A 25,146-nucleotide genomic window follows, 5' to 3' on the forward strand; every position below is an offset into this window, starting at 1 on the left:
TTTCACTCCTTGATCTGAGTTTCTGTATTTTCACACTGTCAATGCAGCAAGCTTATTTTTCTTTGACTTTCTACATTATTTCTTTCAACTCTGGGAGAAAACAAAACAAATTCTATTCAGTTACTCTTTGAACTGACAAATGAATAGAGGATATTATTCTATTTAAACAAATTAAGGCACTCAACAGTATTCTATAAATTGAATGTTTTGTGTCTTATATACACACTTACTTTTTTATAACAAACTTAATTTTATTACTTCCTATCTACCATTTGTTAAGACACATATGCAATGGTTGTATTGTTTGATATTCAAAATAGTCATATGAGGTATAAACTATCATCTTTCCCTTTTATACATATAAGGGAAAAAAGAAGCTTATATAAGTTAATTTGCTCAAGTTCCTAAACTAATAAATGTAGAGATGGGAAACACATCTTGTTTGATAAACTTACGCCAATTTTCTCCAAAGCTCTCAAAAAGTAATGGGTGTTATTTTAGCCTATATGTGGTATAACATACTGACAATTATAATGGGTACAAAGGAAAGTGTTTAATGGGGTTTTTTTGTTGGTTTTTTGTTGTTGTTGTTGTTGTCGGTTTTTTTTTTTTTTTTTTAGTACTGGGGATTGAACCCAGAGGTACTTTTACCACTGAGCTACATCCCCAGTCCATGTTTATTTTGCTGAGGGCCTCACTAAGTTGCTGAGGCTTGCCTTGAAGTTGCCGTCCTCCTGGCTCAGCCTCCCAGGTCACTGGGATTACAGGCGTGTGCCACCATGCCCAGCATCCATGTTTTAAAGGATGATTAAATATCCAAATTTTGGACAAATTTGGATAAGACAGTCCGTGGTTCTTCATTCAGTAGTTAGAAGATGTTTAAAAATGGTACTCATTTTGATACTCAGTGATACTCATTGCAGTGACAATAAACATCAATAATTACTTTTAATGTAATTTGACTTTTTCACTTTTTTAAAATTTTTAGTTGTAGATGGACATAATACCTTTATTTTATATATTTATTTTTATGTGGGTGCTGAGGATTGAACCCAGTACATCACATTTGCTAGGCAAGCGCTCTACCACTGAGCCACAACCCCAGCCCCAATAATGTTTCTTCTCTTCCCTTCAGTAATATATATGCTTCTTCTCTCTTTAACCTTGTTTATACAGGTATCATCTACCTTTTAGGATCCTTTAAAAAATTCAGAAGCTAATGTTTGGTTCCTGTGCTGCAACAGAATCTATGTCTTATAGAAATATTTACTTTAAGCAAAGGATATATATGAAAAACATAAAACCAACTAATGACTTTTCCCCATCATTTTAATATGAAAATTTTGAATATATAATACAGTTGAAAGAACTTTATAGTGAATAACCAAATACCAACCACATGGATTTGACATTTTACTCGTTTTACTATTTACCTGTCTAGCTTTCTTTTCAGTTCATTTCAAAATAAATCACAGATGTAAGCATACTACCCAATACGTTAGCATATTTATGATTTACTATTTATTTTTAATTTTTTAATTTAAAATTTATATGCAATAAATGCACAAATCTTCCGTGTAAATTTCCTGAGTTTTTTGCAACTGCATAATCTAAACCTTTTTCAAAATTGAGACCATAGAAATCATCCAAAATGTTTCCTACTGCCCCTGCCCAAGCCATCTCCATCCCACCACCTCACCATCATGTGCGACTACTTTTCTGATTCTTTTGTATCCTGGATTAGATTTTCTTGCCCTAAAACTTCCTAAGACTTATTTCACCCATCATAATGCTTTTGAGCTTTTGAGATTTATTCATGTTGTATGTTTATATTGCTGCACCATTTCTGCTTTTGTTTGTTTGCTTTTACTTTTAGGAATAAAAACTGCTATAGACATTCTCGTAACATATTTTTCTGTGAATGTCTTTCTCTTGGATAAATTTCTTGGGATAGAATTTTTGTGTCCTCTGGTAGATGTGTGTTTAGTTTAATAAAAAACTGCCAAACCTTCTTCCAAAGGAGTATCTCATTTCACTTGCCTCAAATGCTGTAGGAGACTTCCTGTTACTTTATATTTTACTTAACATTCATGGTTGATAGTCTTTCTTAACATTTATGATAGACATGTTATCACTTCTAATTGATACTCAGATTGTTTCTGTAACCTTCTTATGAATGGTATTTGACCTCTTTATTCTTTTCACACTGCACCTTGAAGAACTACTGAAAATATTCTTGTGATAATGTTTAAAATAACCCACAACTCAGGCTGGGGTTGTAGCTCAGTGGTAGAGCGCTTGCCTAGCATGTGAGGCACTGGGTTCGATTCTCAGCACCACATATAAAGAAAAAAAGGTCCATCAACAACTAAAAAAATTCATAAAAAAGAATAAATGTTAAAAGATAACCCACAACTCAGCTTGAATTATTCTTTATCAAACATAATATTGTTCACCACAAAATGTACCATTAGAAAATACTGGGTTCTAAGGCTACATATTAAGACAATTCCATTTGATTTCTGAAGCCAAAGTGGCACGTACAGAGAAGGAGACTATATAAATCAGTGTAAGAAAAGTGGAAATCACTTTTTTCTTTCAAGATTATGTATCTGTTATTTATAAATCGTGAATTTTTTCTCTAATATGAAAGTGTATTAAATAAGCTTTATGCTTTTTCCACTAACTATAGTGTTCTAGACTATATATGTTGTGATACTAAGTAATATATTCATGTTTTAGAACTATTAAAAATTTTAGAAACTTACTTTTCTTTTATTCTCCTTGAGTTCTCTAAAATTTGTCCCAAAGTGTGCGGGTCTAGTCCCTTTCCTCATGGTCACATAAACCCTATCTGGGGGCCTGAAAATCTCTGCCTCCTATATAGACCCACTAAAAAATACCATACATAGGGTACTAGGATCTCATGTAGAATCCCAGAAATTAATTAACAATAGCAATGAAAGGGAGGTTTCAGATCAGAAAAAGCTTGAAAATTTTGTCTGATAATTCTGTTTAATGCCTTGTCTTCATGAATGTTTGTCTTTTTTCCCCTAGTGCTAGGGATTGAACCCAGGACCTCATGTATGCTAAGGCATACACTGTACCACTAGGCTACACTCTTACCCCTTAATATGATTCTTTATTAGAGGCAACACTGAATTTGACTTTCAGAAAGAATTTTGGATAAATACTAATTTATTTTCTCAATTAAAATAGCCAACTTTGAAAAAGCAATAAATCTGATAAATGTCAGCATATAAAATCAAACTATAATTTAGAATTATCAGATTTTTAAATTTTCATAATTTATTTAAATAAAATTGACGTACAATAAAATGGACATATTTAAAGTAATTTGGTAAATTTTGCCTTTTGTATACCCATGAAACCATCACAATGAAGATGATGAAGATAACCATTACTTCAAAATGTTCTTGCTCCTTTTTAATCCCTCCCTTGAACCATTCTCACCCCTTTTCCCAAGGCAACTTCTCATCTGTTTCTGTCACTTGAAATGAATTTGCATTTTCTATAATTATATGTAAATGGATCATACAATAAGTACTCTTTTCTAGCTTCTTTCAGTATGATTATTTTGAAATTCATCTGTATTACATGTATCCTTAGTTCATTTTTTCCATATTTTTATTGGTACATTATAATTGTACATAACATGGGATTTGTTGTTAAATATTTGTACATGCACATGAATAACAATATAATTTGGCCAATATCATTCTGTATATTTCCTCTTTCCCTCCCACCTCCCTTTCCCTGGCCCCTTTCCTCTATTCAACCAATCTCCCTTCAGTTTTCATTAATTCCCTCCCCAACCTTTCATTTCTTCTCTAGCTTCCATGTGAGAAAAAAACATGACCCTTGACTTTTTGAGTTTGGCTTATTTCACTTAATGTCTTCAAGTTTCAACCATTTTCCTGCAAATGACATAATTTTATTTTTCCTTAAGGCTGAATACAACTTCATTGTATATATACATATACATCACATTTTCTTTAGTGGTTCATCTATTGGCATCTAGGCTGTTTCCAAAATTGGGCTATTGTGGATATGCGTGTATCACTGTAATATGCAGACTTTAATTATTTAAGTATGGAGGAGTGATATAGCTGGGTCATATGGTAGTTTCATTCCTTCAGTCTTTTGAGGAACCTCTATACCAATTTCCACAGCAGTTATACTAATTCATAATCCTATGAACACTGTAAAAGTGTTCCTTTTCTCCATATCCTCTCCAGCATTTATTGTTTATGTTTTTTATTTTTTTATTTTTTACAGACTGCATTTTAATTCACTGTACACAAATGAGTATATCATTTTGTTTCTGTGGTTGTACACAATGTAGGTTCATACCATTTGTGTAATCATACATGAACATAGGGTAATGATGTCTGTCTCATTTCACCATTTTTCATACCCCCTCTCTCATTTTCCCTCTAATCTAAAGTTCCTCCATTCTTCTCTCACCTCCCCACCCCCATTATATATCATCATCCACTTATCAGGGAAAACATTGGACCTTTGGTTTTTCTGGGATTGGCTTATTTCACTTAGCATGATATTCTCCAATTCCATCCATTTATCTGCAAATGCCGTAATACTCTTCTTCTTTATGGCTGAATAATATTCCATTATACTACAGTTTCTTTATCCATTTATCTGTTGAAGGGCATCTAGGTTGGTTCTACAGTCTAGCTATTGTGAATTGAGCTGCTATAAACATTGATGTAGCTGCGTTACTGTAGTATGCTAATTTTAAGGACTTAGGAATTAGACCAGAGACCCTGTACCAAATAGAAGACAAGATAGGCCCAAATCTTATGTTGGCTTAGGATCAGACTTCCTTAACAAGACTCCCAAAGCACAAGAAATCAAAGCAAGAATCAATAAATGGGATGGACTCAAACTAAAAAACTTTCTCAGCAAAGAATAAATTCAATAATGTGAAAAGAGAGCCTACAGAGTAGAAGAAAATCTTTTTCACATGCACTTCAGATAGAGCACTTATCTCCAAAATTTATAAAGAACTTTCAAAACTTTCCACCAAAAATACAAACTTTCCACCAATCAATAAATGGGCCAAGGAACTGGACAGATCTTTACGGAAGAAGACATACAGGTGATTGATGAATATATGAAAAAGTGTTCAACATCTCTAGGAATTAGAGAAATACAAATTAAAACAATTAGAATGGCTATTATCAAGAACATAAACAATAATAGACGTTGGTGTGGATGTGGGGGAAAAGGCACACTTACATTGCTGGTGGAGTTGCAAATTGGTGCAGCCCCTCTGGAAAGCAGTGTGGAGAATCCTCAGAAAACTTGGAATGACCCACCTTTTGACCCAGTTATCCCACTCCTCAGTTTATACCCAAGGATATATTGTTTATATTCTTGATGTCTATCATTCTAACTGGAGGGAGACAAAATCTCATTGTAGTTTTGATTGTTTTAATTTACATTTCCCTAATTGATCATTGTTTTGAGCATTTTTTCACGTATTTGTTTGCTATTTGTATTTCTAGTTCTGATTAGTGTCTGTTCATCTAGTACAATTCAGCTAGATTCATCTGATCCTGGGTTTTTCCTTGTTGGAAAGCTTTTTATTACTGCTTCCATCTCATTTGCAGTTATTGGTCTGTTCAGGTTTTCTGTGTCCTCTGATTCAATTTTGGCAAGTTGGATGTATCTAGAAATGGATCCATTTCTTCTCGGTTTTCCAATTTATTGTTATATAATATGTTTTCAAAATAGTACCTTATGATTCTCTGGATTTCCTGGATGTCTATAGACATCTCCTTTTTTATCTCTAATTTTATTCATTTGGGTCTTTGGGTTAGTTTGATTAAGAATTTACTAATCTTGTTTATCTTTTCAAAGAACTAACTCCTCATTCCATCGATTCTTTGTAATTTTTTTTTCTCAATTTCATTGATTTTGGCTCTGATCTTAATTATTTCCTTCATTCTACTGGTTTGGTGATTGTTTCTTGTTTTTCAAGGAACCTGAGAAGCATCGTTACATTGTTGTTGTTTTTTTTTATTGTATACAAATGGGATACATGTTGTTTCTCTATTTGTACATGGAGTCAAGGCATACCATTCCTGTAATCATAAATTTACATAGGGTAATGTTGTTTGATTCATTCTGTTATTTTTTCCCTTCCCCCCACCCCTCCCACCCCTCTTTTCCCTCTATACAGTCCTTCTTTCCTTCATTCTTACCACCCTCCTTAACCCTAACCCTAAACCTAATCCTAACCCTAATGCTAACCCCTCCTACCCCCCATTATATGTCCTCATCCGCTTATCAGCGAGATCATTCGTCCTTTAGTTTTTTGAGATTGGCTTATCTCACTTAGCATGATATCCTCCAATTTCATCCATTTGCCTGCAAACGCCATAATTTTATCATTCTTCATGGCGGAGTAATATTCCATTGTATATATATATATGCCACAGTTTCTTTATCTATTCATCAACTGAAGGGCATCTAGGTTGGTTCCACAATCTGGCTATGGTGAATTGAGCAGCAATGAACATTGATGTGACTGTATCTCTGTAGTATGCTGATTTTAAGTCCTTTGGGTATAGGACATTGTTAATTTGCAATCTTTCTGCTTTTCCTGTGTAGGCACTCATAGCTATAAACTTTCCTCTTGGGACTGTCTTCATAATGTCCCAGAGGTTTTGGTATGTTGTATCACTATTCTCATTTGATTCTAAGAATTTTTAAATTTCCCCCCTGATTTCTTCTAATACCAATTCACCATTTTAAAATTGCACAATCTCCTTGTGTTTATTAAGTTTCTGTAGAGTTTTTTGGTTGTTGATCTCTAATTTGATTCCATTATGATTCCAGAGGTGCAAGGAATCATATCAGTTTTTTTGTATTTGATGAGTTGCCTTGTAGCCTAAAATATGGTCCTATGAACTGCTGAGAAGAATTATATTCAGCTTTTGTTGTTGAATAATATTTTATAGATGTCTATTAAGTTCTTTTGATTTATAATATTTTTCAGGTCCAAAGAGTCTTTATTGAGTTTATGTCTGGATGACTGATTTATTTGTGAGAGAGATGTATTAAAATCACCCAGTTTTATTGTATTGGTGTCTTATCAGAGTCTTTAATTCAAGTAGTTTCTGTTTTATGTAATTAAGTGCACCAATGTTTGAGGCATACATATATACTATCATTATATCTCCTTGTTGAATTGTTCCCTTACCAGTATGAAGTGACCTTCTTTGTCTCTTCTGATTAATTTTGGTTTTACATCTGCTTTGTCACGTGTGAGAGTAGCTACTTCTGCTTGTTTCAGACTTCAGTTTACTTTCAGAATGTTTTTGCCTGTAAGGAGCATCTCTTGCAAACAGCATTTAGTTGGGTCTTATTTTTTAATACTTCCTGTTAACCTGTGTCTTTTAATTGGAGAGTTGAGACCATTTACATTCTGTGTTACTGTAGAGATGTTTATTATGTTTCTTGCCATTTTGACTTATTTCTAATGTTTCATTTGGTCCTATTTCTCATTTGCTTAACTACTCTTCTAATTGGATTTGTCCATTTGTGATCTCTAAGGTTTGTTTTTTATTTCTTCTGTGTGAAGTATTTAAGTATTTTCTGTAACACTAGCTTAGCAGTCATAAATTCGTTTAATTTCTGCTTATCTCAGAAAGTTACTCCTTCAATCCTAAACAGTAGCTTTGCTGGCTATAGCAATCTTGGTAGACAGTTATTTTCTTTCAGAACTTGGAATACTTCCTTCCAAGCCCTCCTGGATTTTTGAGTTTGTGCAGAGAAATCAGAAGTAATTCTGAACAAAAAAAAAAAAAGTAATTCTGATTGGCTTGCCTCTAATGTGATCTGGCATTTTTCTCTTGAGGCTTTTATGGATTCTATCCTTATTCTGTGTGTTAGGTAATTTAATTATAATGTGTCATAGAGGTGTGGTGTTGTGGCCCAGTGGCAGAGCACTTGCCTGGCATGTGTGAGACATTGGGTTCAAGTCCCAACACCACATATAAATAAATGAATAAGATAAAGGTCTATCAACATCTAAAAAGTATTTTTAAAAAATATGTCATAGAAAGTTTATTTTTTGATCTTGTCTATTTGGAGTTCTAAATGTTTTCTGTATTTGAATGTCCATCTCATTCTCAGGGTTTGGAAATTTTTGTTACTGTTTTCCCACCGAAGTTATCCATGCTGTTTGCCTGCATCTCACAATACTCTTTAATTTTCATGAATCTTAAATTTGATCTCTTAATGTTGTCCTAGAGTTCTTGTATGTTCTGGTCATAGTTACTTATTTTATTTTCTTTAATACTATTTGAATGTTCAAACTTGGCAACTTTGTTTTCAAGCTCTAAGATTGTCTTCAGCCTGGTCTACTTTATTAGACTTTTTTTAAAATTATATATATTTTTAGTTGTTGATGACTTTTATTTTACTCATTTGTTCATTTATTTATATATGGTGTTGAGAATCAAAACCAGTGCCTCACACAGGCCAGGCAAGTGCTCTACCGCTGAGCCACAACCTCACCTATTAGAGACTTTTAACTGAACAATTTTATTTGATTTATTGTGTCTTTGGTTTCCAATATGTCTGTTTCATTCTTTTTCTTTTTAAGTTTTTTTGGTAGTTGTGTATGGACATCATGACTTTGTTTTATTTTTATGCAGTGCTAAGAATCAAACCCAGTACCTCACACATGCTAGGTAAGCTCTCTGCCACTGAACTACAGCCCCAGTCCTGATTTGTTCTTTTTCAGTATCTCTATCTCTTCATTGAATTTCTCATCTGTATTACCTATAGGTAACATCATACTTCATGGAGAAAGACTGAATGTTACTCCCTTTGCATTGTACATCTGTATACAAAAAAAGAACTCTGATTCATAACTTGTAACATAAGAAAATTAAAAATTGGATCATAGTGAAACCTAAAACTATAAAATCTCTAAGAGAAAACTGGAGAAAGTCTTTGCAATGTTGTATCAGACCCCAATATTTCATCTCTAGCACTAGTGGCATTTGGGCTTGTAATTCTTCGTGGTGGGGGGCTATCTTGTGTACTACAGGATGTTTAGCAGCACCCTCCATTCTCTATCCTCTAGATAGTAGTATCACAATTGTGACATCCAAAAAATGTCCCTGGACATTGCCAAAGGCTCCCTTAGATGCAAAATCACCCTCGGTTGAGAACTACTACTTTAGGCACAATGTTCTTGGATATAATAACTGAAGAATGATCTGTTAAAAAAAAAAAAAAAAGATATACTGAGTTTTACCAGGATTCAGAACTTCTTTTCTTCAAAAGACTGTTAAGGATATTGGAAAATGTATGCAGAGGGAATGCAGAAGACATACATAGCAAGTGATGGTTATAAAGAAAGAGGAGAAGAAAAATTTTAAAAAACTAACAGGAGAAAGAATAAGAGAATTTGTAATGGGAGAAGAAAGGAGAAAAAGAAACTAACCAATACAAAACAAAAATAAACCAAAAGCCCTAACCCTCAAAAGACAAGGAAAAATAACTATCATAAAAAATGCTAAAAATGAGAAAAAAAGAAATATGTATGTTTATGTTTTTGTACATGTGTGTATGGGTGTGTGTGTGTGTGTGTGTCTGTGTATCCATAAACCAATCAGCACAGCAAGAACACCAAAAGAAAAAAAAGATTCTTAATGTAAAATGAAAGAATTGTCTCAAAAGAGATGACAAGAATGGATGGTCACTGCCTTATACGTGACTGTCCTTCTTTCTATTTCTTTGTTTTGCCAAAATGTTCATTTGCATGTCCAGCTGACCCCTGCATCTGGACAGCACAACTGTTCCACCTTATCTCCCTAGACATCTCCATCTTTCAAATCGTTGTCTTCTAGCTTGGGTAGGACCAGGGAATGCATGTTGCTGTTCTTCACTTCCAGTGTGAGGATTCATGCTATGTGCTCCTTTCCTGTGTTTCCAGTTCTTGAGCTTCTAAGAGTTTGCTAACTAATTTTAATAACTTCTTTTCAAGTGTAGTTGATTTTCTTCCTGTTGATATTTTTCATTTTATATCTCTACACATTTTGAACACTTTTTATCTTCTATAGCAGTTGTTCATATTTATAGAAAACAGGTAAAATTTCATAAACCAGATCCAAAAGGCAAGAATCTTAAAAGATTAAAATCATTTTCTTCCCAGGACTTAAAACATACTTTGAGAAGTTCTGAGCATGTTGCCAGCCTCTCTCTGTCTTATCTCATTCCAGCAGTTTCATATATTAAATAATATCTAAAGTATAAAAATCAGTTAATATCTCCTGTGATCTCAGTCACTACTTCGAACTCATTTTAGTTCAACAGAAAACTTGGATCTCTAGGGAAGTGATAAAACTTATTTAACTAAATTTATAAAGAATCATCAATGAAAATACTCATTCAGAACATTACCTGACCAGGTAATATGCATCCATAAAGAAGTCTCTCAAATCTGCAAAGAAAATAAATTCTTTACCAGTTGCTTTACCAATAAACGTTCTATGGCTTAATTATTTTTTATTTCTCTTAGAAGGGCATCTACTCAAGTAGGCAATCATTTCAGAATCCTATTCTGAACACTTTTTTTATGTCTTTGAAAAGGACAAGCTCTGAACACATAGCTTTTCAAGCTTTATCCATAAAATTAACAAGACTGGTCAAAATGTGAAAAAAAAAAAAAACTGCCAAAAAGCCAGTCTAACACTTTTATTTTCCTGTGTGTAATCTGTCTCCTCTTTTACTATAAAGAGCAAAGCAATGAATTAAATTATTTCCCAGTTCCAACCTTTTCTCATTAAACTCAGCTGTAAGCCAGGGTTGTAGCCCAGTGGTATAGTGCTTGCCTTGTAAATGTGAGGCACTGGGTTCGATCCTTAGCACCACATTAAAATAAATAAAGGTATTGTGTCCATCTACAACTAAAATTTTTTTTTAAAAACTCAGCTGTTACACAATATCTGCTTAAAGATTGCTGACTGACAGTCAGTCTAGTGTGTACTTGTAGAGGACCTTGGGCCCACTGCCACACCTACCATAACATCCCAAATGTTTTTGTTTTTTGGTGGTGCTGGGGATTGAACCCAGGGCCTTGTGCGTGTTAGGCAAGCACTCTACCAACTGAGCTATATCCCCAGTGCCCCCCAAATGTTTTATTCCCAAGTTTTTCTTGGTCTATGCTACCAGCTGCATTACTAATCCAGTAGTTTCCTGTCTGAATTTCTGCTAGAAATTTTTTTGTTTTGCTTTGTTTTGTTTTGGTGGTGGTGGGGATTTAACCCAGGACCTTGCATACTTCATCCCTAGCCCCTGTTGGAAAGTCTTAAGTGCCCTTGCCTCTTTGGCTAGACCTGGAGTGATCATATGATGTTTTGCCCAAACTCAGACAGTTTTAGAGTGAAAGGAGACAATATTCATTTGCCTGATAACGGGCATGAACCAAGCCTCCCTGAACCAAGGGGGACTAATAGTCATTTTATCTAGAGCTAGTAGAAGTAATGAAATTGTAAGTCTGCCCCATTACATATTGCAGGGTTTTTTCCATTATGCTGAATTCCCCAAAATCAAGGAAGTAATGGACATACTCCATTAAAACAATTTCTTATTTTCATCTATAAACCTATTTACCATCCCTTGTGCTGAAAGGTGGTTGTATTATACTATTCCAAGATCATACTTTTTCTTGCAACCTATGACTTCCTTAAATCAATCTTGCCACTAAACTCAGAGGTCTTTTTTGTCAGTCCCAATCTTATTGTCATATAGGAAAGCAATATAAATGATGGGAAAACACCAACAGAGTTAGAGGGTAGGAAAACTTCTGTAATAGAAAAGTGAGTGGAAATTTACAGAAATAATTCCAAAAACGCAGGGAGAGAGCACAGCATGCTAGAGGTACCAGCTTTACACATTTTCATAAGGACTTACAGATGATACTGTTTATGCAGGATGAGGTCCTCCAGGCATGAATTGTTCAAGTTTGCCCTGCCAAGGGAGACTTAATTTCCTGGTTCTAGAGCCTCTGAGTATTGCCTCTTGTTCACCAAAGAAATCCTAGCACAAGCCTCAAGATTTAATGTGAAACTAGGTAAAGTGGAGTTCATTTTCCTTGGTTTAATATATTTCAGCACACCCAGATTCTCTGTATCTGTGGGTTCACTTCTAGTTTTCCAGTCTTATAATTTTCTTAATAGTAGTAAATCTTAATTTATGTTAAATGTTCCTTTTTTTTTCTTTTGGCCTAGCGTTGAACCCAGGGTCACTTTATCAATGAGCTATATCATCCCCAGTCATTTTTGTTTTTTCTTATGAGACCGTGTCTCACTAAATAGCTGAGGTTGACATCAAACTTGGACTTATCCTGCCTTAGCCTCCAAATTGCTGGGGCTACAGGCATGTGCCAACTTATCTGGTTAAATGTTCCTTTTTTTTTTTCCCCACTACCTGGGAGTCCAGGGATTGAATGCAGGGACATTTTACCACTGAGCCACATCTCTATCCTGGTCCATTGTTTTAGTTTTTGTTTTTTAATTTTGAAACAAGGTCTCAGTTGCTTAGGGCCTAGCTAATTTATGAGGAGGCTGGCGTTGAACTTGTGATCCTCCTGCCTCAGATCCCAAGCCACCTGGATTATAGGCATATGCCACCATGTTCAGCCAAATATTCCAATTTTTAAATGATGGCCCTTAGTTATAAGTTTGAATCACCAGAAAAGGCCATCAAAAACAAATTCTTTTAATTATCTCTAACATCGTTATAGGGCCTTGCCTTGTAACACAGTGGGTGCACATTGTCTTTTACAATCCTTTTTTTATATAGGTGAACACAATATCTTTATGTGGTGCTGAGGATCGAACCCAGGGCCTCATACCTGTTAGGTGAACGCACTACCACTGAGCCACAGCCCCCGTCCAGGCCAGCAAAATTAATCAGCAGGGTTGGGATTGTAGCTCATGGTAGAGCACTTGCCTACCATTAGGTCCAATCCCCAGCACCACATAAAAAATAAATAAATAAAGATATTGTGTCTATCTACAACGTAAAAAAAATACATTTAAAAAAAAAAAAAGAGGCTTCCAGTGGTGTGCTGGAGCAGTGGTGGCATGAGCCCAGGCGCTTCTACCCTCAGGTACAGGACTATGTTACTTACAAACAGTCTGCTCACTAGTACACCAGGGACTTGCATCAAGATCAGGACTGAAATATATTAATGGGTTGATTTAACTTGAGAAGTTTGGTCACCAGATATCATGGAGTCTGGCAAGATGGCTTCTTCCAAGAGCATGCTGAAAGATGCACAGATGATGACATGAATCCTAAAGGATATGGGGATTATAGACTATGACCCAAGAGTTATAAATTGGAGGTTGGAGTTTATGTTCTGATATGTGACCACAATTCTAGATGATGCTAAAATTTATTCAAGCCATGCAAAGAAGGCTACTGTTGATGCAGATGATGTGTGATTGGCAATCCAGTGTGGAGCTGACCACTCTTTTACCTTTCCTCCCCCAAGAGATGTTTTATTAGATATTGCAAAGCAAAGAAATAAAACCCCTTTGCCATTGATCAAGCCATATTCGGGTCCTATATTGCCACCTTATAGATATTGCTTAACAGCTCCAAACTATAGGCTCTAGTCTTTACAAAAAAGTCACCTACTACTGTGGGAAGAATAGTCACAGGGATAAGTGTTGGTTCGGTTACTAGCAGAACAAATTGCACCAATCTAACAAACCATGTCTGTTTCAATGAAAGTAGGGACTCCAGTATCCCAGGGCAAAGATTTACAGTACGGAGGCCTGTTTCAGTTTCCTGCTGTAAAAGCCCCAATTCCTGCAACATCAGCAGCTCAGAATGATCTAATTAATCCATTAATTGAGTTAAAAAAACATTCTTATTACCAATAATATGGTATCATCACAAAATACTGCCAATGAATTATCAAATGCATCGAAAAGAAAACGTGAAGACAATGATGACTATGATAATTTGTAATCTAGCTTTGACCCATGTGCCCTGTACACTTAGTCTTGAATTCAGTGTACTAAAATTAAAGAAGCATGCTGAATGTTTTCAACCTGTATTTTACAAATTTTCTTATTTAATGAGTATTTAATGCGTAAATAATAGATGGGCTATTCTTTTCTATTGAAATGTTGGATTTTCTTTAATAGGACCAGTAATGGTTTTTTATCAGCCTTTACATGAATAAAGCTGTTGTTCATTGAATAAAAATAATTAGCAGGCTCATGAGTGCCTTCTAGCACACTCATGGGTTGTATAACTATCAAGTCCAATTATGTTTATTTCTAAGCCTCTTTTTGCCAGTTGTTATTGTAATTATATAATTTATCACATTGAAGTGTCAACATTAAAAAGAAAAGTTTGATTTTTCTATCAAGATTGAGTACTTTGGAAAGACTTGCTAAAATTAGGGTACCAAAAATTGCTGTCAAATAAAATGGACAAAATAGCTATAAAAGATTGGAAGATGCCTTAGTTTGGGTACCCCCAAAAGCAAACCCTGAGGCAAAAGCTTATGGGCTATTTCCTTGGTAAGACATGAAGTATCAGAGAGCAAGAATAGGAGCTTCCAGAGAGAAACAGATTCAGAAGGAAGCCCTGTGTGAGGGTGCAGTATCAGTTCTGTCACCAGTAAGTACAATTAAATGCTTAATCCCATGGACAAATCTCATGGAGAAATCATTAAAAGCTGCCTCGGCAGTATGGGTGGGATGCAAGGTTGGGAAGAAAGGGTGAAGAACTTACCTTCCAGTTCTTACCTGTTACTCCTCAAAGGCTCACCTCTAGAATATATCTCTCCATAATTTTCAGATTGCACAGGCTGAATTCATCCTAACATCAACAGGCAGGAAGCAATGGGGACACAGGGCAACACAAAAAAGTTCTTTTAGGCAGCATGAAGTTTTCAGAGTCCACACAGAAATCTTGGTAGCCGTGGCTAGAACAGGAGAGGAGTGAGGACAAGAGAATGAATTGGCAAAGGCTGTCTGGCAAAAGGAATTAGTAACTGAAAAAATTTGGAGGGATTCTGGGCCCAAATTTGCTCATACATGTGTTTTTAAAAAAAATACCAATTCTGGGGACTGGGAATGTAGCTCCATGGTAAGAGTTCTTGCTTAGGACCAGGGTTCATTCCCTGGCAAAGAAAAAAAAAATTGAGAAGTATTACCACTAAGTGTGGTTTATGCCAGAAAGATGGTAGAAAATAATAATCAGCAAACAAACCTAAAGCAAAAAACTTGACCTTATTTTGAAGATACTTAAATGAAAACACTCATATTTTAAATTGGCATAGAATGTTTTTAGATTGTATATATCTTTACATAATTCCTTTTTAACTAACACATACATGTTAGTTAAACAGGTTTGAACCCAGAGCCTCATGCATGTTCAACACATGTTCTATCATCAATCTATACCTCCAGCCCCTTAACTGACTTTTAAAAATAACTAACCTACCAACTAACCTACCTTCCTTAATGTCAGATAATAGAACTTTATTCTTCATAAAAGATTAATCCTTATTGCTCTTTCATAATAGCTTTATTGATCTATAATACACATACCATAAAATTAACCCTGTCAAAGTATATACTTCTTAAAGGTGTACAACATCATCATCACTACTTAATTCCAGAATATTTTTATTCCCCCCAAAGAGACCTGTATACATTAACAATCACTCCCATGTCCTCCTCCCCTAAACCCTGGCAATCACTAATCAACTTTCTGACTCTATGGATTTGCCTAAAATTTCTACCTTTAAGCTATTCTCAATAATGCTCTGTAAACATTGGGGTATAAGTTGTTGTGTAGACATATTTTTTCAGTTCTTCTAGGTAAACCCTTAGAAGTAGAATACAGGGTCAGACGGTAATTCTGTGTAACTTTTTGAGGAACTTTCCAAACTCTTCATAGCAGCTATACCATTTTACATTCCTACCACAATGTTGAAGAGTTTCAGTTTCTCAAAATTCTGGTCAAATGCTGTCATTTGAAAGTGTCCCCCCATGGCCCATGTGTTAAAGACTTGGTCACCAGCCTGTGGCACTATTGGGAGGTGGTGGAACCATTAAGAGGTAGGGCCTGGTAGAAGGAAAAGTTAGGTCATTAGGGGTGTGGCCTTGAAGGGAATCTTGGGAACCTAGCTACTTTCTCTCTCTCTCTCTCTCTCTCTCTCTCTCTCTCTCTCTCTCTCTCTCTCTCTCTCTCTCTCTTTCTCTGCTTCTTGGTCTCCATAAGGTGGGCTGTATAGCTCCACAACACCGTGCCATGATATTCTTTGTTGGTTACTTTTAGTTGTACATGACAGTAGAATCCATTTTTATATAATTATATAAGCATGGAATATACTTACTCTAGTTAGGATCCCATTCTTGTGGGATTCACTGTGATGTTTTCATATATGTACATAGGAAAATTATGTTGGATTCATTCCACTGTTTCCTTTTCCTATCTTCCCCCACTTCTCTCCATTCCTCATTGTCTAATCTACTGAATATCTATTCTCCTCCCTGCTACCTTATTGTGGGTTAGCTTCCACATATCAGGGAAAACATTTGACCTTTGACATTTGGGGACTGGGTAATTTCATTTAGCATGACATAGGCCTGGAAGCAATGGAATCAGCTGACCATGAACCTCTGAAACCATGAGCCATGCATCTACATGGGGGTCTCTCTATTCTGATCTATTGACCTATTTGTCAGTATTTTCACCAGTATCATGCTGTTGCAGTTACTACAAACTTTAACATGTCTTAACATCTAGTAGAGTATGCATGCCACATTATTCTTTCTCAGGACTCTCATGTCTATTCTTGACCCTGCCATACACACTTTAGAATCTGTTGTCAATTCCACAAAAGTAAACTCATTGCAATTTTGATTAGGATTATATTGACTCTGTTGACAGACTTAGAAAGAAATGACACCTTTACTATTTTCAAGTCTTCCAATACATTAATATAGTTTATTCTTCTATTTATTTAGATTATTTTCAGTCTCTTATTTCTTGATTTTCAGTATGGAGACATCGTATATCTTTATTACTAGGTATTCGATATGTTTTGATGCTATTATAAAAGGGATATTTTTTAAACTTTATTTTAAATAATTTGATACCTAACTAGAAATGCAAGTAATTCAATTTTATTACTTCATCTGTCCTTAATACTGTTAAATCTTATACTTGTGTTTATTGTATTGTATGGGACCTCAAGTATGTTCCTAATTTCAGAGTAAACAATTTCAACATTTTGCCATTAAGTACCATGTTTCCTGCATTTAAAAAAAAATACTTTTTTAAGTGGATTTTTAAAATAATAACTTTATTTTATTTAGTTTTGTGTGTGGTGCTGAGGATCAAACCCAGTGCCTCATGCGAACCTGGCAAGCAGTCCATCGCTTAGCCACAATCTCAGTCCTTAAAAAATACTCTTAACAAATTAGTTTCTACCCCTAGTTTGATAAGAATTCTTCTTATAGTATAAGTAGAATTTTCTGAACTTTTACATCTAAATAATGATGATTTTTCTCCTTTATTCTGCCATTGTGGTGAATTACCTTGGTTCATTGTGTGTGTGTGTGTGCGCGCGCGCGTGTGTGTTAAAATATACGTAACTGAGATAAGTTTAATTTCATTGTCATGTATCCTTTTATATTTTGCTGGTTGTTGGCTATTATTTTGCTGATGAAGACCTTAACTTCCATGTAAGATTTATTAATTTCCAGTGGTTAAGTGTTTTTTACAACTAAAAATTAGAATGGATAAATTGCAAAATTAGTAAAGTTATCATTGATGAGTTGTGGCACAAGGAATAGGTAAACTGAAATTCTAGGACAGTAAGAAATCTTCCTAGGTAAGCTAATAGTTGTCTTTGTTTTCTTCAGTGGGCTTGACACAGGCAGACAGACACTACTAGAAGAAAGAGAAGCCAGTAGGATTTTTGACAGTCACACAGGGCTGATGTGACCTATCAGAAACTGGAAGAGTCCAAGACTGGTTTTTCCCTCTTGCTTAGTTTAAGGGAGACCTGGGAGACTGTGAGAGGTCAGACAGGCAGACTGAAATTCCTCATTGTCTTGTAGCACTTAAAGGGGAAAAGACCCTCATAAGGGGAAGGAGTCTATAACTAACTACAACTAGTCTCTTCCTCAGTTGCATGTACACAGTGTTTAGTTTGCAAAGTACTACATACTGGGTAGTTTAGCAAACAATTACAGAGGCTAGAAGTCCTATATGAAGGTGTCAGTTGGGTTGGGTTTTTTTCTGAGGTTTCTATCCTGACTTGCAGATCAAGATCTTCTTCATATTTCTTCATATGGTCTTCCTTCTCTATCTATGCCATAATCTCCTCTTCTTATAAGGATATCCATTATGCTGGATTACAGCCCACCATAATTAACCCATTTTAATTTAATTACCTCTTTAAAGATCCTATCTTGAAATCAAATGATACTATTAGGTAGTTGGGGGTTGAGCTTGATCAAACATATGAATTTGGTAAGCAAAGGACACGATTCAGCCATAACAACAGAGGCCAAAGAGTTAAGCTCAAAACTCTTAAGGACAAAACTTTAGGTTTTAAAAACAAGCTCAATCTGGGCACAGTGGGATTACATCTGTAATCCCAGAAGCATGGGAGACTGAGGCAGGAGGATCACGAGTTCAAAGCCATCATCCTCAACAACTTAGCAAGACCCTCAGTAACTCAGCAAGACCCTGTCTCTAAATAAAATATAAAAAAGGGCTGGGGATGTGGCTCAGTGGTTAAGCATTCCTAGGTACAATCCCTGTATCAAAAATAAATAAATAAATAAAAACAAGGTCTCAAAAGCCCTGACCCACTTCAGTTACTGATTGAATTGGGGTAATCTATCTTTTAGTCTATCTGCCTAACTGAGGAAAAGGAGAACCCCCAGTTATGGGAGATGTCAGTTTGAACCTTCTTTTAACATATAATATCTGTCATTACATGCTTGCTCTGACAAGCTCGGGCTTAAATCTCAGGCTTTGTGTGAATTCTTATTTAACCCTCACAAAATCCCATCTGAGAAAAGTCTTGTGAGAGACAGTGCATTGGAATATGTTTTGTAATTGATGAAGCATTATGGATATATGATCCTATTATGCTTCACATGGTAAAAAAAAAAAAAAAAGTATAGGTCTGATTTGATATTTCTTCCTAATACCTTAGTAATCTTTCATAATTTTGCAAAGATCTCTTACATATATATTGCCCAATTATTTAAATGTGAAGTAGATTAAGATTTACATCTGGCTATTTTAACATCAAGGCCTTGATCTATCCATTTTACTTGACTAATTCCTGACTTGCTGCAAATTATAGCATGTTGGAACTCAACTGTCCCTTAGCTCTTTGCCATACCAACTGTGATTCAACAAATTAGCTTTGCCAAATCCTAAAAAGATTTTTAATTGCAGATTTAATTTGTTTGAGTCTTTGAATTACTTTTTTTTTCTCTTTCTTCTTGTGACAATTTTGGAGAATAGATCCTGCTAGAAATCTGCCCTTTATCTAAAATTTCAAAGTTATAATAGTAAAGTTATTTATAATATCCTTTTATGATTTCTAACTGTCTGCAGTATTTGTAAAAAAGGTTAGTAAATGCTAGACTCCTGAAAGTTCAGTTTATAGGCTGTGATAATCTGGAGTATCTTCAAGTATCTTCTTTTTTCCTGATGCACCTTATCAGAGTCTAGTATTTTCATTATCTTTTCTTTTTTTAAAAAACAAATATGTTTTGGTTGTCTTAATTTTCTTTATTGTGTACATATTTTTATTACACAATTTTTTTTGCTTTTATCATTATTTTTACTTTCTTTGGGTTTCATTTCTGCTCTTTTTCTAATTTGTGTGTGTGGTTGTGTGTGTGTTTGTGTGTGATGCTAGGGCTCAAACCTGGGATCTCACACATACTAGTCTAGTGCTCTACCACTAAGCCAAATCACCCCCTCTTTCTAATTTCTTGAAATAGATATCTAAATATCTTCCATTATTCTTAATCATGTTTTCTTTGAACAATGGCATATTTAGAAATATATTTCTTATATTTACAAATGTGTTGATTTTCTTTTATTTTCCTATTTATTTCTAGCTTAATTACATTATGATAGAGAATGTACTCTATATTTTTTCACTTCTTTGATATTTGTTGAAATGTGCTTTGTGGTATAGCATTAAGTCAAATGTGCTTAATTTTTCCTACATACTTGAAAAGTTCTACTCCCCCCCCCCCCCCCCCTTTCTCTGTTCGTGCCTGATACTCTTGTGGTTTGTATCCTGACAACCACATAATGCCATTCCCCAAGTCCAGGAATAGAATACTATGAGTACCCTAGAAACCACATACATTTGTATGCCTATGTGATCACAGTCCTATTCTTTCCCCATGATAAACCAGCTTGACTTCTGATAGAGTAACTTCCTGCTTTTCTTTATAAATTTACCGTGAATGCATCTCTAAGCAAGAGTTTGTTTTGCCTCTGTGGGCGGCAGGGATTGAACTCAGGGACACTTAACCACTAAGCTACATCTCCAGTCCTTATTTGTTCTTTTTAGTTATACATGACAGTGGAATCTATTTTGATATATTTATGCAAGCATGCAATATATCTTCTTCTAAGTAGAATCCCAGTCCTGTGGGTGTATATGATGGTGAGAGTCACCATGGTGTATTCATATATATACACAGGAAAGTTATGTCAGATTCATTCCATTATCTTTCCTGTTCCTATATACCTTCCTTTCCCTTCATTCTCCTTTGTCAAACACATTGAACTTCTATTCTTCCCCTTGTTGGGTGTTAGCATTCACATATAGGAGAGAACACTGGACCTTTGGTTTTTGAGGATTGGCTTAGCATCATAGTCTGCAGATCCATCCATTTACCGGTGAAAGTCATAAAGTCATTCTTCTTTATGACTGAGTAATATTCCATTATGTATATATAACACAATTTCTTTATCCATTCATCTGTTGGTGGGCATCTTGGTTTTTTTCCATAGCTTAGCTATTATTAATTGAGCTGCTATAAACATTGATATAGTTGCATTACTGTAGTATGCTGATTTTAACTACTTTGACTGTATACTAAGAGCATGATAATGTTGGTTCCATTCCTAATTTTTTGAGGAATCTCCATACTGCTTTCCAGAGTTGTTGCACCAGTTTGTAATCCCACCAACAATGTATGAGTGTACCCTTTTCCCCACATCTTTGTCAACCTTTTTTGTTATTTCTGTAATTGATAATACCCATTCTGACTGGAGTGTGGTAAAATCTCAGTGTATTTTTATTTCACATTTATCTAATTGCCAGGGATGTTGAACATTTTTTCATATATTTGTTTACAGTATTCACCATTCATATTTCTTCTTTTGCAAAGTGTCCATTTAGTTTCTTTGCCCATTTTTAAAAAAATTATTTTTGGTGTTAAGCTTTTTGAGTTCTTTGTATATCCTTGAAATTTAAACCTTATCCAAGGTGTGGTAGCAAAGATTTTCTCCCTTCTGTTGGCTCTCTCTTCACACTCCTGATTGTTTCCTTTGCTGTGAAGAAGCTTTTTAGTCTGATACCAGCTCATTTATTGACTTTTGGTTTTGCTTCTTGCACTTTAGGAGTCTAGTTGAGGAAGGTAGTTCCTAAGCTGTCATGATGGAGAGTTGGGCCTACATTTTCTTCTAGTAGGTACAGGGTTTCTGGTCTAATACCTAAGTCTTTGATCTACTTTGAGTTGAATTTTGTGCAGGGTGAGAGGGATTAAATTTCATTCTACTACATATGAATTTCCAGTTATCCCAGCACCATTTGCTGAAGAGTCTATCTTTTCTCCTATGTATGATTTTGGTGCCTTTTTTCTAGTATGATATAACTGTATTTATGTGCATTTGTCTCCATGAGTTCTATTCTATTCCATTGGTCTTCATGCCTGTTTTGGTGCCAATTTTATGCTGTTTTTGTTACTATAGCTCTGTGTATAATTTAAGGTGCTGTATTGTGGTGCTATACACTTTGATTTTCTCACTAATGATAGCTTTGGCTATCTTATTTTTCCAAATTAATTTTGTGACTGCTTTTTCTATTTCTATGAAGAACATAATTAGAATTTTAAAAGGAATTGCATTAAATCTGTATAGTGCTTTTGGTAGTAGGACCATTTTGACAATATTAATTCTGCCTATCCAAGAACATTCTTTTCATCTTCTGAGGTCTTCTCCCATTTCTTTCCTTAGTGTTCTGTAGCTTTCATGGTAGAAGTCTTTCTATAGTTAGATTGATTCCCAAGTTGTTTTGTTTTGTTTTATTTTATGCTATTGTGAATGGGATTGTTTTCCTAATTTCTCTTTCAGCTGAGTCATCATTGGTGTATAGGAATGCAATTGATTTATGGGTTTTAATTTTTGTATTCTGCTACTTTGCTGAATTTATGAGTTCTAGAAGTTTTACAGTGGAGTTTTTGGGTCTTTTAAATATAGGATCTTGTCATTGGCAAACACAGATAGTTTGAGGTCTTCTTTTCCTATTAATATCCCTTTAATTTCTATCTTTTTCCTAATTGCTCTGGCTAGAGGTTCAAGGACTATGTTGAATAGAAGTGGTGACAGAGGGCCTCCCTGTCTTCCAGTTTTTAGAAGGAACGCTTTCAGATTTTTCTCCATTTGGAATGATGTTGGCCTTTGGTTTTTTGCATATAGATTTTACAATGTTGAGGTATATTTCTACTATCCCTATTTCTGCTAGTGTTTTAAACATGAATGGATGCTGTATTTTGTCAAATGCTTTTTCTGCATTTATTAAGATAATCATGTGATTCTTGTCTTTAAGTCTATTTATGTGGTGAATTACATTTATTGGTTTCCAAGGTTGACCAACCTTGCATCCCTGTGATGAAACCCACATGATCATGGTGCACTGTCTTTTTAATGTGTTTTGTATGCAGTTTGCCAGTATTTTATTAATATTTTTGCATCTGTGTTCATTAGGGATATTGGTCTGAAGTTTCCTTTCCTTAATGTGTCTTTGTCTGGTTTTGGTATCAGGGTGATAGAATGAGTTTGGAAGAGTTCCCTCTTTTTATAGTTCACAGAATAGTTTAAGGAAGATTGATGTAAGTTATTCTTTAAAGGCCTGCTGGAACTCAGCTGAGAATCCATCCAGTGCTGAGCTTTTTTTGTTGGTAGGCTTTTGATAATGACTTTAATTTCATTACTTGAAATTGATCATTTCAATTTTTATATCTTCCTGGTTCAATTTGGGTAGATGATATGTCTCTAGAAATTTGTCAATATCTTCATGACTTTCTATTTTATTGGAGTATAAAATTTTTAAATCATTTCTGATTATCCTCTATATTTCAGTAGTATCTATTGATATTTCCTTTCTCATTACAAATTTTAATAATTTGAGTTTTTCCCTCTTTTTCTTGATTAGCTTGGCTAAGTGTCAGTTTATTTTTTCAAAGAACCAACTTTTTTGTTTCATTGATTTTTTAATATTTTATTTCAATTTCATTGAATTCAGTTCTGATTTTAATTATTTCCTCTCTTGTACTGATTTTGGTATTGATTTTTTTCTTTTTTTTTCTCTAGGGCCTGAGATGTAATGTTAAATTAATATTTAGCTTCTATTTTAATGAATGAGCTCAATGCTATGAACTTTCCTCTTGGAACCTCCTTTATAGTGTCCCAGATACTTTGATATGTTGTATCACTATTCTCATTTACCTCTAAATATTTTTTTGCTTCACCCTTGGATTCTCCTGCTACCCATTCATCATTCAATAGCACATTATTTAGTCTCCAGGTGTTAAAGTAGTTTCTATTTTTTATCATTGATTTCTAATTTCATTCCATTATGATCTGATAGATTGCAAGGTATTCTCTCCACACCCCTCTCTTTTTCTTTATATTTGCTAAGAGTTCCTTTGTGGCCTAAGATATGCTTTATTTTAGACAATGATTCATGTGCTACTAAAAATAAAGTATTCAGTCATTGATGGATGAAATGTTCTGTATTTGTTTGTTAAGCCTGAATTATTAATTGTATTTATTAGTTCTATAGCTTCTTTATTTAGTTTTTGTTTGGAGGCTTCTATTTAGTGATGAGAGAGGCATGGTAAAGTCACCCAGTATTATTGTGTTGTAATCTATTTGATTCTTGAAATTGAGAAAGGTTTGTTTGATGTATATATATGCTCCACTGGGGCATGAATATTTATTATTGTTATATCTTGTTGATGTATAATTCCCTTGATGTATGAAATGAACTTCTTGGTTCCTTCTGATTAACTTTGGCTTGAAGTCCACTTTCTCTGATGTGAGGATAGAAACCCCTGCTTGTTTATGAGATCCATGTAAATAATATGTTTTTTCCCATCCTTTTACCATCAGTCTGTGGATGTCTTTGCCTATGAGGTGAGTCTCTTGGAGACAGAGTCTTGTTGGGTCTTGTTTTTTATCCACTCTGCCAGTCTATGTCTTTTGATTGATGTATTTAGGCCATTTACATTCAATATGATTCTTGAGATATGATTTTTATTCCCTGTCATTTTGATTTATTTCTGGTTTTTCATTTGAATTAGTTTGTCCTTTGATTGACTGTTATTCTAGTGTAGTTCCTTCCTTTGCTGGTTTTGACTTTTATTTTTCCTTTATTCTTCATGAAATTTTTTGAGTAAGTTATGTAATGCAGGCTTTCTAGTTGTGAATTCTTTTAACTTTTGTTTATTGTGGAAGGTTTCTATTTCATCTTCAATTCCCAAAACTTAATTTTGCTGGGTATAGTATTCTTGGTTGGCATCCATTTTCTTTTAGAGTTTGGTATGCATTATCCCAAAATCTCCTAGCTTTTAGGGTATGGGTTAAGAATGTGGATTGATTTTCCTCTAAATGTTTTTCTCTAACAGCTTTAAAAATTCTACCTTTATTCTATGTTAGGTATTTTCATAATAATGTGTCTTGGTGTGAATCTGTTATAATTTTGTATATTTGGAGTTCTGTAGGCCTCCTGTATTTGATTTTCCATTTTATTCTTAAGGTTTAGGAAAT

General features: G+C 34.6%; 1 pseudogene across 1 annotated transcript; it reads left to right on the forward strand.

Annotated features, from left to right (window-relative positions):
- Positions 1–12,507: 12,507 nt before the first annotated feature.
- LOC306658268 (transcription initiation factor TFIID subunit 9-like) lies at positions 12,508–16,169 on the forward strand (annotated as a pseudogene). Its single transcript has one exon. The product of its transcript is annotated as a transcription initiation factor TFIID subunit 9-like (transcript).
- Positions 16,170–25,146: the final 8,977 nt, after the last annotated feature.

The sequence above is a fragment of the Sciurus vulgaris genome, assembly GCF_902686455.1.
Source record: "Sciurus vulgaris genome assembly, chromosome: 3".
Lineage (NCBI taxonomy): Eukaryota > Metazoa > Chordata > Mammalia > Rodentia > Sciuridae > Sciurus > Sciurus vulgaris.